At 43.5% G+C, this 15098-nt stretch overlaps 2 protein-coding genes across 4 annotated transcripts in view; one reads left to right on the plus strand and one right to left on the minus strand.

The window, feature by feature from the left end:
* Positions 1–15098, minus strand: part of LOC125762229 (atrial natriuretic peptide receptor 3) — a 106634-nt gene that overhangs the window by 89884 nt on the left and 1652 nt on the right. The window lies entirely within an intron of this gene.
* LOC125762221 (F-box/LRR-repeat protein 7) overlaps positions 1–15098 on the plus strand; it is a 70353-nt gene that overhangs the window by 45234 nt on the left and 10021 nt on the right. The gene's annotated exons all lie outside the window — the stretch shown is intronic.

Here is a 15098-nt window from a genome sequence, read left to right on the forward strand (position 1 = left end):
CAATGTCATAAAGGATCCTTTTGGCCGCGCAATGGAAAGAATTGAAGTGTCCAAAGAGACAGAGTTGAGAGAGAAAAAGAATCAGCATGATACAATCTGCAAAGCAAAAAAAAATATACCACCCGGTTCGGTTCCGAGCAAGGTTTTCGCTTTTTGGGCCCTCCTGTTCGTCCTACCAGTGGATACATTTTTACCAGCTTGTCGCTAAATATTTTGCATTTTCCTTCGCTTTTAATCCTCTTATGTAATGCCACCAATGCCGACAGTATGTTTTCGAATGCCTTCAGTTTTGCAAAGGAGCAGCAGGTACGCTCACGGTGCAAATTCCACGGTTTCGGTCAGTCTGGTGAAAAGTTGGGTGCAAAACCAGACAACCTACTGCATGGAATACTGAGATACTACAACGTCGAAAAAAAAACCAAATGCGGTATGATGGTCCAACATGGTGCATGGACAAAATATGCTCCCTTTGAAAACGATCAGGAACAATTTTGAGGAGTCAATCTTGGAATAGTTCGCTTCCCTCCTGGGACCCGGGACATATTTCGGTAAAGCAACAAATTAATCGTCCAAAAGGACCATCACCAATCATCAGGTTTGAAATATTTGTAGAGTTCCATTTCCTTGCCCATCATTTGATCGGCAAGAAGAAGGCCAGTAATTATTGCAGCCTTCCAGGGAACAACGTCGCGTCACTTCTAATTGCATCGATTCAATCAAACACAGTACAGGCAGATAGGAGTGCAGGTTATACATAGCGGCACTAAGCGGCCAATCGTTCGACTGCCCCCCAAAACAACATCAGTCAGCCTCCGTTTCGATAATTGCTATAAAACTTTGAAGATTGTACGGAACACAGGTTCAAACAGTCCAACTTGATTGATTCGCATGAATTCATTAAAATCGCCCAAACTGTTGCGCTTTCGAGACGCTTATTGTAGCGATCGGCTATTAAAAAGTTGTCCATTTCCACACGTTCATTACGTCGATTGGGCGAAAATGGAGAAGGATTTTTTTTGAGACTGGAATCCGAGGCGTGGTTTACGTAAGACTGCACAAAGCAAGGACCCAAAGAAAACAAGTGATAACAATGAAGTATGTAATGTTGCGGGTCGCTTCAGTTTAAGCAACAACTTAATTAGTTCAAAATAGTTTGCACAACAGATATATCTCTGGCCAATCGGTTGTACGATTGGTCAAACACAAACAACCAATCGTGGTATGGGAGTGTTATATGTCCGGATGCTGCACAACAACGAATCGGCATGATCGTGAGTGTCATTGCAAGAGCAACACGGCAGCTCAAGCCCGACAGTGTAATGGGGAGTAATTATTGTGGAATTGAAGCAACTGACGAACTTATCCACCATTGTAAAAAAAAATTGGACAATGCTATCCCGAAGGTAGGGAGAGATCCCGAAAGGACAACATTCCTACCAGAGGTTCGATTCTTCTCGATCATCCATCGTTTGAGCTGGTTGCACGAGACGTACATATCTCCTAATTAGCGATTGTATCGTAATTACTCATCATCCAGTCCTGTTTACAGAAAACAAATATCCTCAAAAATTAAATTGGAATACTGATGCTCGCCGTTTAAAAGACTTGGAACCTCCAGTTCATATGACAGATCACTTGGGAACTTCGAGAGAAAAAAAAATCCAGTTGGCGTCCCGAAAATTGGAGATCACTTCATGCACGTTCACATGCGTTCAGTGAAGCGCAAGATTTACGGTAGTTTTGCACATGTTGGAACACAACACTGGTCACTTCCTACAGCTCACAGCTTGCAGGGAACAACCGATCCTGCGCACAAATCGATCATCGTGTTAAAGCTACTTTCTTCGCAACCAGTTTTTGTTGGGGTGGGTTTCGTCTAGCGGAAGCTTCCCTGCTTTCCGACCCGGATTGTAATTATTCATGGAAAAAAAGAATTAATGAGAATTAAAATACTTCAGATACTTTACTGTTCGGATTTAGTAAATTCCCATTCCCGAAAAGAAATGTCAGTTGCCGCCGAAAACGCTCCACTTAGTGATCTAGAAAATATCATTTCAGACGAGGATTGAAGCAAAGAACAACGCATGGAAGGGTGCGTGCCAGATTTCTCCAAATATTCCACCACCCTTTTTGTAATCACAACGAGCCCCGCTGTGGAAATCATTTATTTCGCCGAAAAGGGTTCTCGGTCCCGGTCCCGGGTGTAGCAGCACACGCTTGCGGTGGAGTTCCAACATTTGGCCATACAATTCGTTGCTCCCATTCCCGAAACCGAAATAAACCGGGAGCACTGCCGCACACAGCACTCCCAAACGATTACACATACGTGAGCGAAACAGATGGCCGCTTGTCAATCTGTCAGATTATGTTACCACGATTTGTTTCTTAGGAGCAGAAGCCAGGCGGAGTACGTTGTCGTACGGCCAACTGTCGGATAAAAGGGAGACCACGGATGATCGATCCATTTTGTGGTACGGTCACGAGGGGATGGAATGTGTTGACCCGTACGGGAGCGTTCGATCGTAATTTGTTCCCGGGGCCCCGGGGTCCGGTTTTGCACTACGCAGAGAGTTCGATTTTGACAGTTGGGACACCCAATTGGGTATAGTGGACTGCGGGTGGAATGTGACCATACAACTCTGCTGTCCCGCACTCCAAACTGCCGGATGTGTTCGTGTTCTTTATGTTCAATTTTGTATTTATATGTTTTTTTTTTATTTTTGGTACTGATTTGCTGCCGCCATGCGTATAACTGGTACGGTCAGACATTGCTGTTGTAGTGTAAGATTTCAACCAGTTCCAAGATAACAATCAAAAACGTTTGTTTGATCTGTTAATTATTGATTTGGTACAACGTGCAAACCTGATTCCACAATGAAATTCATATTATAGAGTTTATAGGCGGAAGTTGTCACCGATTTAAAGAAGGAGATCATAAAGAAATGATTGCTTATAACATTTTTTTCTCACTCTAGAAGGGAGATGTCGAAAATGTTATCACTATATATATAAATAGCCAATAATAACTACTATATAAAATCCTTGAAATTATTGAGAACTTCAAAATAGAGCTTTCTAAAAACATTTTTCAATATTTTTGGGACCTCAACAAAAGCCTACCAAAAAAAACCTGAAGCGTCTTGAGATCGATTGGTCTTCTGGTTAGTGTACTGCATTGAACGAATGCACATACCTCCACGGAGACAAAACCGCTCCCCATGGACCACACCGTTGTCCTTTTTCCCTTTGGCATGAACTGACATTTGGACCCGTTTCTCTACTCGAAATCTCCAATTTCTGTGCCGGATTGTGCTTGTAGAAACTGGAGTGGTTCTCACTTGTCCACCAAAAAAACCAAAACCTCACGCTTTTGGTCATGTTTGCCAAATCGTTTCCAGTGAGCAACGGTGCCAAACGATAAGTTGCAAGTACGGAAGGTAAGGACCGGCGGGCGATTGGCTACCGCCACCGAGCGCAACACACTGATTGAGTTTGTCATCTTGACTCATATCTCATATCGAAGATTTTGATTGCCAATCTGATTGTTCTGCTTGTATGCTGTCTTCGCTGATTTTTCTTGCTGCGGAACCGGTTCGGTTTGTGGCTGCGTGGAACGAAACAAAGCAGTACGAGCTGCAACAAACCCGTCGGAACTGAACTGACCCTTTTCGTTTGGTGTATGTGTGTCTGAGTACAAATACGCTCCCCCAGTGTAACTCCTGAACCGGCTTAGTGATGTAGCATGGCTTTGCGGTGATTCGGGTTATGTTACGCTTGTGCGGTTGCTATTTTGGTGACATTCCCCAGAGCTGCTTACGTTCGGCGCTGTCTCGCCTGTCGAGCCTACAGAAAAGTTCTCCGACTGGACATTACTGTAGTCGGATATTGGTTGCTTGGCAGAATATTGAAATAAAGTTTCTGCTTATCCCTTGATTAGCAAACTTTAGCTCACGTGCTCTCACGTGCATCCCTTTTTTGTGGTATTTTTCACAGTACTTACATATCTGTTGATATGCTTTTGTACATTTTCTCTTTCATATTCCTCAGAGAATTACTTTGGGTTGTCACAAGGAGACACAACTTTTCGGTTGAACGGATTGATTGACTTGTTGGGTTTTCGGTTTCGTTTCTTTATTCTCTATTTTTTTATTCATCAAGTATACTTTAACAAAGAATATTTTTATCGTTTTTAGATTTTTTATCGTAGATTTTTTATCGTTTATTAAATTGCTCTCTGCTTTTGCAAAAATACTGACTCATTACTTTAATGTCTTTTATACTCCAAGTTCTTCAACTCTTTGTCTAATCACAAGTATATAATAAGTTCAAATACTGTTTATGGCTTAAGAACACTGAATTAAAGATAAAACGTGTATTTATTTCTACCAAACATCGTATTACCTTTAAGGCGACAACATTACAAATGTTACTGATGTGTGTCATATCATTTTGATACTAAAGAACACTTCGCTTTTGATATTTTGACACTGTTATGTTTCAAATGTTAAGATAAATTACGCTAATGCATAAAACACCTTGTGTTTTATGGTGCCCTGCATGTGCACCCTTAACCAAGATGAATAATGCTTTCGATTTAAGGCTACACCTTCACCGTAACCGATAAGTATAGGATAAACATTAGATCATCCCTCCGGGCGTGTGTAAACACATTTCGCTAGCATGCAAATTATGCATGCTCAAACAAAACACAGCTCATCTGGCCGTTTCTTTTACCTAGCGGCTAGTAAGCGCTTTCCCGCCCAAGATGGCGGCACGGCTGATACGGACCCCTGTACCCTGGCTGCAAACTCGGGACGAAAAATATCCCGTCGGAAATCGCCACAAGACGATCGCCACACCGATCAACCCAACCGTGGCACGATCGGCCATGACGAAGTTGATGGACCTGCGAGGGCAGGACAACATCACAAATTTCCATCACAATGCCACAACCGAACCGAACGTACGTACCTGCGCCATAACAAGTGTACGAGTCGCATCTTGTGCTGCATACCTACGGTTAGGGAAACAGAGGGAAATGCCCAGTCCTGGTTCCGTATGCAGGACGCATATTAGCACCGCGAGCTAATGTGGGTTTTTATTAATGAATTTTTGATATCCATGCATGTCCCGGCTGAACCTGACCATCGTGGCACGGGAAATGATGGTTTTTTCCTCCGCTTTTTTTTCGTCGCCTTGAGGCACACATTTGTTCGTTGCGAAATAGTAAAATACGTTTGCAATCGGGAGGGGCAATCGATCTTCCTAGAGCGATTGAGAAAAGTATAAGCTTGCTAATAATTAATTTATACCAGCGATCGCGACAAAAGCATCCCGCAATTATATTTTCTTCAATAAACAGAGACAGGCTTCGTTAATCCTAAATTACACTCCAAATAGTTTAGTGAGCTTCAATTTTTTTTTTGCCAAAAACAAGCCAGTTAAACTCGAAGGGAATTTTCACAAATATCTAATCAATATCTGCATCTAATTTATCATAAAATAATGATCATAACAATAGTTTCCAGCACACTTACAAAGTACCGAACGGTGGTAGAAATAATACAAAACCATTTCATTAAAAATGGCTGCGACATTAATTTGAAATTCGTACAATTACACAGTTTTATCGCGTCTTCGATAAATGTTCTTAATAAAGATCACATCATTTCGCGGTATGGCATTACCATTCCTGCCAGAACACAGGATTTTGCGAGAGGAAATCATGCGGAACACTCCCCGGGTAAGCGGGCAAAAAAAGGGAGAATTTCGAAATAGCTCCAAGCGTACTCACGACCAGACCACGAACGGACCTTGGACAAGCCACGTACGCCAACTATGGTCCCATCGGTTATAAAGTCCCTGGAACGTGCGTCGTACTGGTGTGTCTTTAGCTGCTGCATTCCTGTCCGTCCCGCAGACAATGGAACTGCTCTGCTCCCCCTCGCATCTTCCAACCCAGGAGGGACACAAACAGTGATCGAAGAGCGGATCCTTCCTTACCGGCTTGCTAACTGTTTCATTTGTTAGCGCATGTATGAGTGTGCCTGCTTTACCTTACCCCGGTTTTTATGCGTGTACCTTTTGTCAACCGCCAGCGGGCCAATGCATAAATGGCCCCCTTTTGTGCAAGTGGTTTACGTGCATTCCGTGCTGCACCGTGGTAATGTTGCTCTCGCACGTAGGGAAGAGTGGGATAGCTGATGATGGTACAATAATTTCATATCAATTATCAGCTGAAGGTAACAGGTACCAGGCAGGCAGGGTTTTGTTGAAGTTGGGGTGAGGAAATCCACCTCGATTGCTAAAAGGCCCATCCTAGACGGCTAGTGCTAGGGCTAATTAGTAGTGAGGCCGTACAGAGGCGGTGGGGGGTTAGAGAACCGGCTCTCCGTGAATTGAGACGGATGCCGAGTAAGGAAGCGCGTAGAATGAAACAACATTCCAGGCATCCGTCATCTTCGACTTCCGACGGTGCCACACGGCCGCCGGATGTCCATTTTAGGACCCGGTTTCCACTAGGCCGGAATCAAAACCGGAGACATTGGCCAAAAATGAGACGGTCAGCACACTGGAAGCAATTAGAAAGTCACTGGCACAAAAAAACGGCTGATTAAATTCTGCATTGTTTCTATAGTCCTATTTGGAAGTCAATAGAATTGAGCTATAGACGCTGGTGGTGCAATTAGAAATCTATCATTAAAGTAATTATTAGCTGTAATTGCTTCGGGCACAATTTAATTGACTCTAATGAATCGGCAGATGCCAAAATATTAACAAAGAATGTTGTTTACTTAACTCGATTACAATTTACCTTGGTAAGTAAAGCAAAACGTTGCAATTCCCGTTACACTCTTTCTTTCTTTGTTCTATTGTACTTTTAGTAGATCCCTTAGTATTTAAAGTTTATCGCTAAAATACTTAATTGTAAATAAAGATAAATGTTTTGTTCGCACACTTCACAAACGTTTAGTACATATTTTAGTACAAATTTAGTACAAATACTAACAATCGATACTAAACGTTTTTAGGATTATTTTATAGACGTGTGAAACAACACCTAACAAGTCGTATTTTATGTATCTACAACCCTGTACCCACAACTGATCGTCGTAAAATTGTCATACAATGTCCTGATTACCTTTAAGGCACCATCTAACTATTCCCACATCCATACCAATACACCGACTTCAATACAAAATTCATAAGTCACCACAAGGCCAACATTCTGCGGGCGTCTTGCCGTTCCACCGATCATGCTGGCAATAGCAACAGGGACACACCTTCGGGCAGTGTTGTGTCTTTCCACCTTGGCATCATATCACCAGCATCCACACACCGTGACATCCCATAGCCATGGTGCGGTGTGTTCCGAGGTAAATATTAATTTCCCACCGACCCATGGCCAGATCCCTGGGGATCTCGGGGATGGATCGTGCAAAGGGAAACTACCTTTCACCGAAACGCCGGCATTTCGATCGAGATCTTGATGGTTACGATGATCATCCCCTGGGCCGGCCGGACGATCTCGTTCGGGATCTCTTGACACCGCATTTCGGCGGGTTGTGGTTTCTCCCGAACGTTACAAACCACGGCGACATTCCACCCCTGAGGCATGTTTCGAACGTACCATGACGTTCGTGTCTTAATCTACCACCGGCATCGGCAGCGCGATCTTTGGGCGCATGTTTCCTTTTTCTTTTTCTATATTTGATGAACAAACAAGCTCAAGACTGTGAGGAGCAGCAGAAGAAAGCGCTTCCCCGCGCGAAGGTAAAAGTATTTCCCGCGAAAGCGAACGAAAATTTGAAGAAATATTTGTTCACTCGTGGCCTCGTTTTTGTTTGCTTCGCCGGTGCTGGTACGACTTTCAAGAGCTCTAAATGCCCTTCAAGGGTAGTTTAAGCTCAATGTCAATATGGCTTGAAGCACAATTTCAAACGATGGTTCTTTATACCCGCCAAAAACGCAACAACAAAAAACGGGAATCCTTCGTGCGTTTTTTCATACACAATTCCCGACACGAATTCGTACCGAGCGGACATAAAACATCCGGTGCAGGATGTTTCGATCCGGCAGGAAACGCACCACAATAAAATGCTCACTCAATTTGTCAAAACAATTTCAAACACCGCCGCAGTGTTGGCCAAGTACGGCCAGCCATGTAACAGGTGAAACTTTTCTTTTGCTTCTAGCCGCCGCTTCTAACATTCAAAACGCACACGGAAAACAAAGCAAAGGTGCGATCCTTTTGTGCGATCGTCGACAGTAAGGGAAGGAACGCATTGCGAAGGTTCCCCCGGTGCAGGGCAAAAACCCTTTAGAAGAATACGTGGCATTCTTATATCCGCCCTTGAAATGTACAACCAGTGTTCTTGGTTTCGGGCTCCATAAGAATGGGTAAATAATGATGCCTGGTGGTGGAGACCGTCGGCGATGGTTGGTGGTTTGGCGTTTCCGTTGTTTGCACGGGTACCTTCACGACAGGGGTGGATTATTGTTTTGTGCTCTTTTGACACCGTAGCCTTTATTGCTTCCTCTCGAAACGTGTCATTTTTGCATCAAAAATCAACATCTCAGCTTTTATCATGAGCTGAGTACGCAGTGCAACAGAAAAATTGCCCTTCTTCTACAGGGTTTTGGTTGTTTTTTTTATTCCTCCGCTGATGCTGGGACTGAAAGCACAAACCAGCTGTCATTCCTGTGGTAGACTTAGCACAGAACCATAGCCAAAGAGGAACAATGACAGTCCACTGGCAGTGATGAAGAGCACAGAATCCAGACTTTCTGCTCGTCGGCGGGTCCCTCCTCTCTCTCTCTCTCGACATGATGATGCGGATGATGATGATGGCTGCCTGTACAAGAAACCCGTTCGAATGACATCTGATCCGAATCTTTACGAAATATCGTTCGCAGCGAGGCATAAACAACTGGCAAAGTAATGGGGCCTGCCAACTCCCTTCCCGTGCCTCTCTTGAAGCAATCCCAGTTACAGTGCTGGGAATGCAATTTACCATACGCAACTCATAGTAACCATCACGCGTGTAGTACCAACGCGCGAGGTATGCATAAGCAGCACGAAAGCTGGCTAAAACAAAAAAAAACGGGAATAAATGCGAAGCTGAAACAAATAAGCACACAGCCAAACTAGCAAAAACCCCATTGAGCGTCCTTTTTTGGAAGGGTGTCCGATTTGTCCGATTGTCTCGCCCGGAATTCGGCATTCAGCCCGAATCTGACTGACAGCACAGGGGTAGGAAATTTGTTCACCTCGACAAGTCCCGTAACGTTCGCTTTGTTGGAAAATGTCATAGGTGTCATGGCGTTTGCCGATCGTTCCTGCTTGCCGTTTGCATCTTCGGGAAGTTCGGTGCGCAAAACTGTGTTGATGATCGTCACATCATCCAACGCGCGGCATGCCACTATCATGTAACGTAACGATGATTGGGTACCAAAAGCAACTTTTCGGTGTGTTGTTGACGACCAGCGGATAAATACTAAGACGTGACAATTTACGCCGCGCCATGACAGTCGCGGGATAAGGATTAGTGAGATCGTTGAAATCTCTTGATCGAAAAGGAACCAACTTAATGAACTTGGAAAGACACGTTTTATTCGCAATCCGGCAAAACAAAAAATTATTAAAAATTAAAAGAAAATAACGATCAATGATCAAACATTTTACTCTACCAGGTTTGTTGAGTGTCGTTTCCGCACAACTGATCACTTTACCTTATCAATGGCTTTTTCCCACTGTTTCGTTTTCGACAAAATCACGAGATCAGCAGGTCGATATGATTATACCACGAAAAAAAAACAACAAACCTCCACCAAAAGTTTGTTTCGCGTGTCTCACTAATTTCCAGCGATTTGCAGCCATTTTTCCTGCGCGCGTTTATGTCGTTAACTTTAATGCGCCGTACACGGTGCGGATTATTTCCTCCCGTTCACTCGCGCCCGTTCACTTGTCTGTGTGCGTGTAGTATTTTCATTTTACGAAAAATTAACATGATCCACGATCCAGTGCGATGAGAGCCGAAGAAACCCCATTTTGGGTTCCCCCCCGAAGGAAGGAAATGTTTATTTGCAAGCATCGAAAAATGCATCACCAACGAACGCATGCGGGACAGTAGTACCGGGAACCACACAGAAAAAAAAACCGTGTAAGGACAACGCCATGCACATCGGGGGCCCAATCACACCCGGGGGGCGATCACGATGATGCTCTGCCAACGCCCGGTTGTAGCGGAGTATTGTAACCACGGTTCAAACATCGGACAAATCACATCGATGCGGCAGATAAATCGCTCACCGTTTTGCACTGTTCGCGTTCGTGATGGTGGAAGTATATCGTACAGGTGGGGGGGGACACAAGCAACGGAAGGAGAAAGAACCATATTTTAACTCCAAAAAACCTTGAAATGACCGTTCATCATTTCAGGGCCCGAAAACGGTGTCCGCAAATGGACGTATGAATGAATGAATGATGGTAAGCGATCGACTGCAACTGGGCAACAACCCATCGTAACTGTATGGTGGTGGTGGTGGTTTTTGAAGCTGCAGGCAAACTCCCAGCTTCCAGAAAGGTTTGGTGCAGTGGGAAAATAATAATGTTTTACCGAACTTCTACCCGGTGATGATGTTTATCTTGTGTCATTATAGCGCGCGATCGCGCGAGCGAGAACGAAAGATTGAACATGCTGAAAGGATGGAAAAAAATTATTCCTACTTACTGTCCGTTTCTCTCGTCAGCTTGACTTTTCGACGCGAACGCAAATCCGCTTGTTGCAGATGTTGAGGATTTTCGTGGATGATATTGTATACACCTTGACAGTACCATACCAACTGTGTACTGTAAGATCCTTTTGTACAAACGTTCTAAAGCTTTGCCATCCATCAAATATTCTTCTGTTCGGCAAACCATAAAGAAGAATTCGTCCTGAAGGTATTAGGCTGACCGCTCATCAAATCCTGCTAAAGGCAAACCAAACGAGCAGATCGAGAATCGATGGACGTAAATCGCTCACCGTACATAAATGGCACATGCATACATGTCTCGCTGCGGCCGTACTGTCCAGATGCGGACCACAAGTACATCCATCCCGGTATCGCGCACACTAAATCTACACACATTCTGCACGACACCAAACCGTCCTATTACCCGTCCAGTACCATGAGTATTTCTAACCTCGAATGCCTCAGGTCCTAACATCCCGAATGCGAACATCACAACAGCAAAAGCTGTGATGAAACGTTAAACATCCTATAGTATTATTATAATTATTCACATATTATACGATTATTACCTTATGTGACAACGTGCCTTGGTTGTGTCGTCCTACTGGGGGAAAAGACACGGAAGATGAATGTACCTACAGGCTATCCTTCTTGCGAATAAATTCTTGAAGAGGAGAAAAAATGTCTGATTTCCAAGAAATCGAGCGCACCAAACACACAGATGGTTAGGGTGAACGAAAAATCATCGTACGAGCCTGTATGCTTAGTATGTGTCATAAACTATGAGCCTTTAGCTACTCTTTAGCAGATCGCAGATAAAGTCTCGCATTCCGTCACAAGAAATCTTGGAATGTGCGTTAGTTTTGGACACCAACCAGCTGCGAAGAACTTCAAGAAACTCCGTGCTGTAATATTGTTTTACAAAATATTGCAAAACGAACAGCGTTTAAAGGTTTTCCGACGAGTTCGTGTGTGTTGGTGTGAAACGATCACAGTACGATCGTTTGTTGTTTCCGCTGTGTACAAGACGTTTCAAGACGATCATCATGTTGACATGGTTTTTGACATCCGTCGTGGTTTGCCACTATAGGAATGTTCCAAATAGTAGCTGTAGTGTCAGGTTGCAAACCGACCAGGGCAAAATTGCCAGCCATAAAGTAGCTTGATCAACAACCGTAATGAAAAAAGATTTTATCTAAAACATTCCCTTCAAATTACATCACTGACACGCACGATAAGTAACGAAAATTAACACCACACACACACACCGAACGTGTGCAGAAAACCGCAGGCGGATCGCTCTACGTTATCGGCTCACCAACTCACGGGAAGCAAACGGAAAGCAGCATAACTTTCTCGGCCATAGCTCGGTAGCTAACTTGTCGTTTAGCCATCTCTATCGCAGATTAGTGCCATCAGTCACAATTCGTTCCGCAAGCAATGACGCTGACGACTACGGGGTTCGGAATGGCAATTCGTTAAGGCAGACACCAACCATCCAACCAACTAACCTCTCTCTAGCGTGCCACGAATCCCAAGACTCGGGATGCAGGAGAGCAACAAGAAGAGCCAAAGGAAGAAAAAAAAATAAACACCCCGAGCCCCGAGGTCAGTTACGGTCTCAATTTTTATCGTAATCACAGTACAGACCGTTGCTTTTCCGTACATTACAACGCACAACGACGGTCGATTCCTTTTTTTTATCTGCTGTCCCCCCCACTGGTTCACTCGTCCCAGTACGCCGCGTTCTAGTTTGTGCTCTTGTCTACCATCCTGAACGCTCCTCACTTACAAGTGGTTTCGCGCGTTCCCATTGAATTCGTGCGAAAAATGGAGCCTTCCCAGTTTCACCCTTCCGTCATCGCCGTCGTCGTCATCTTGCTGTTTCTTGCAAAACATAGCATCCGCGATGCAATGCAACGGTATGCATTTTCCTTCCCCAAACCCTTATCCCTTCGGTCCTTCGAACCCTCTTTGGACGAGAATGAACGTGGTTAAAGCAAAACGTGCTGCTGGTTGGTGCAGCTGCATTCAAACTACGGCAGTGGTTCCCGATCGAACGAAAGATGGCCACGGTGCCCCCGGGCGGGCTCTCGAATCGTTCAAACGTTTCAACGTCCAAGCAGGTATTCGCCTTTTCCGCATTACACACTCGGTACGCGCTCTTTACTTGTCTCTCTCTCTCTCTCTATCTCTCTAGCTCCTGTCTCTATCTTTCGTTGGTCGGATGTAAAGTTTACGTCCAGAATCGACCGCGCAGCAGATACAGCCGCGCGTATGGGGCGATTGAGAGAAATGAGGTCGAATGCATGCAGTCGATGAGCACACGAACCGCTCCAGTCCAATGCGTAAACGTTCCTCAACATTATTTGACGCCAGTATCTCGAAGATCTCGTACCCGAATGCAAAGCGTACGGGGTCTCCGGATCGGAGTGCTCCTATGGGAACGATCTTCCACTTTCGATTAGTGACAGTAGCAACGGCAAAACATAATGATGGAACAAGAACACAATTATCAGATGAATGGCATTGAAGTTGCTTCAATGCAGCAGAAGGAAAGGGAGGGGGGAACAATTTCGAGGAAGCTGTACAGGTCAACCATACAGAGTTGTACACAAAGTCATTTCTATGCTGATTTTACAAAACGAAACAAAAGTTTGATTCGTTGAGGTAAAGCCAACCATCAAAGTGTTTCAGAAAACTTCAGAGTTCTTAGTGTTGGTTCAGAAGAAAAAAAATTGTTAGACACTCCAAACTATGACTTGAAGCCCGAAAAGCAACAACTAGTTTAAGAATGTTTTTAAAGCTGTTTGGAACCCTGGAATTGGCGGGTATCCAGAGACACTTGTTTTAGTAATGTATTTGGGGTTGTCATTGTTACAATTGTTACAAAAATACATGTTTTGTCTTGTAATGGGTCCGTTTATCTAACTCTCCTCATTAGCTTATCTTCAACTAGTTAGCGTTGCCGAATGAAAGACACTTGTTTTAGAAATACTTCTATATTTAAAATACTGGACCTCTGTTATAATTGAAAATTTGATAAGAAACAAATTTAAAATAGCTACAAATGTAGTTATACTAAATTTACTTATAACAAGTATTCACCTGTTCAATAAGGAGAGTTCATTCAGAAGAAATTCTATTTTGTGGAGAGAATTTGTGGTGTTAGAGAGCGGGAGCTTTCATTGTGTCATTGTGAGGACGCTGGAAAATACATTAGGGCTGGGTGGTTCGGTATCATTTTAATGACATAGCCAATCCACCGACGTCAGCAGCCTCTTATCCGTTCCACGATAGTGAGATCGTCGTGGATCGAGCATTCAAGCTTAAATAGTTGGAACTTTCAGTGTATAACTGATAAGGTGCTGGGCAACGAGCGCTGACAAAAAGGTGACAAATTTTTCAAGTGACAAAAACAGCTTGTCAACTGCGAAAAATAGTTTTTCCCGTTGCCGTGCACACATTTGTACACTTTGACAAAACATAGCAACCTATGATTGACAAAATCTTCATCATCTTCAACGTACACGAAAATTCAACGCGATGGAAGCAGTTTTACAGTAATTTAGGCTTTAAATTAATTAATTAAGATGGTCTGTGTCCTTGCAGGGATGAAATACAGTTAATTCAACAAATGAGAGCACCGCAATGGTCAGCAATTCACGACGTACGAACGTCAAATTTTTGTCAACTTTTTGTCACCATTCTTGTCAACCTTTTTCGTGGATTTTCTACAAAATAAAATTTTGTCAAAAGCTCAACAAAGTGACAAAAGCTCCGTTTTGACAAATTTTTCACCTTTTTGTCAGCTCTCGTTGCCCAGCACCTATACAGTTGAATCGTATATTGAGAGTAGAACTGATAAAATAGCAAAATAGTAGCAACATTAAGTACATATTACCCCAGAACTTGATTGTTGTGATATTATAATATTTCTTGTTAGCAATACGGCCAGGCCGTTCCTTATGAATAAAAAAAAATATTTCTTGTCAATGGAAATCAAATGAGTAGCCTACAAAGGCCCTGTTCAATATTCTGAACTGTGCGTTATATACTTCTTTGGCAGGTCCTACTCCGTTTTCTTCTTATGTGGCCATCATCGTGGCACCAACGGGCAGTTTCTACTCCTTGCATTAAATACACCATTTATCGATCAATGTTAATAAGCCAACAGTTCTTTAGTTAAAATGGCTTAAACACTTAAAAAGAAATTTATCTTAAATAGCTGACACAGATTCCATAACCCTTTGACCTTCCCTACCCCAAGTTAGTGTGAATGTTTTGTTCCAATTTCGGAAGACACTGACGCTGAGCAACGGCTCATGTTTCACCGCTGTGCCTTACTATTTCAAACCGAG

This window comes from Anopheles funestus, chromosome 2RL (genome assembly GCF_943734845.2).
Source record: "Anopheles funestus chromosome 2RL, idAnoFuneDA-416_04, whole genome shotgun sequence".
Lineage (NCBI taxonomy): Eukaryota > Metazoa > Arthropoda > Insecta > Diptera > Culicidae > Anopheles > Anopheles funestus.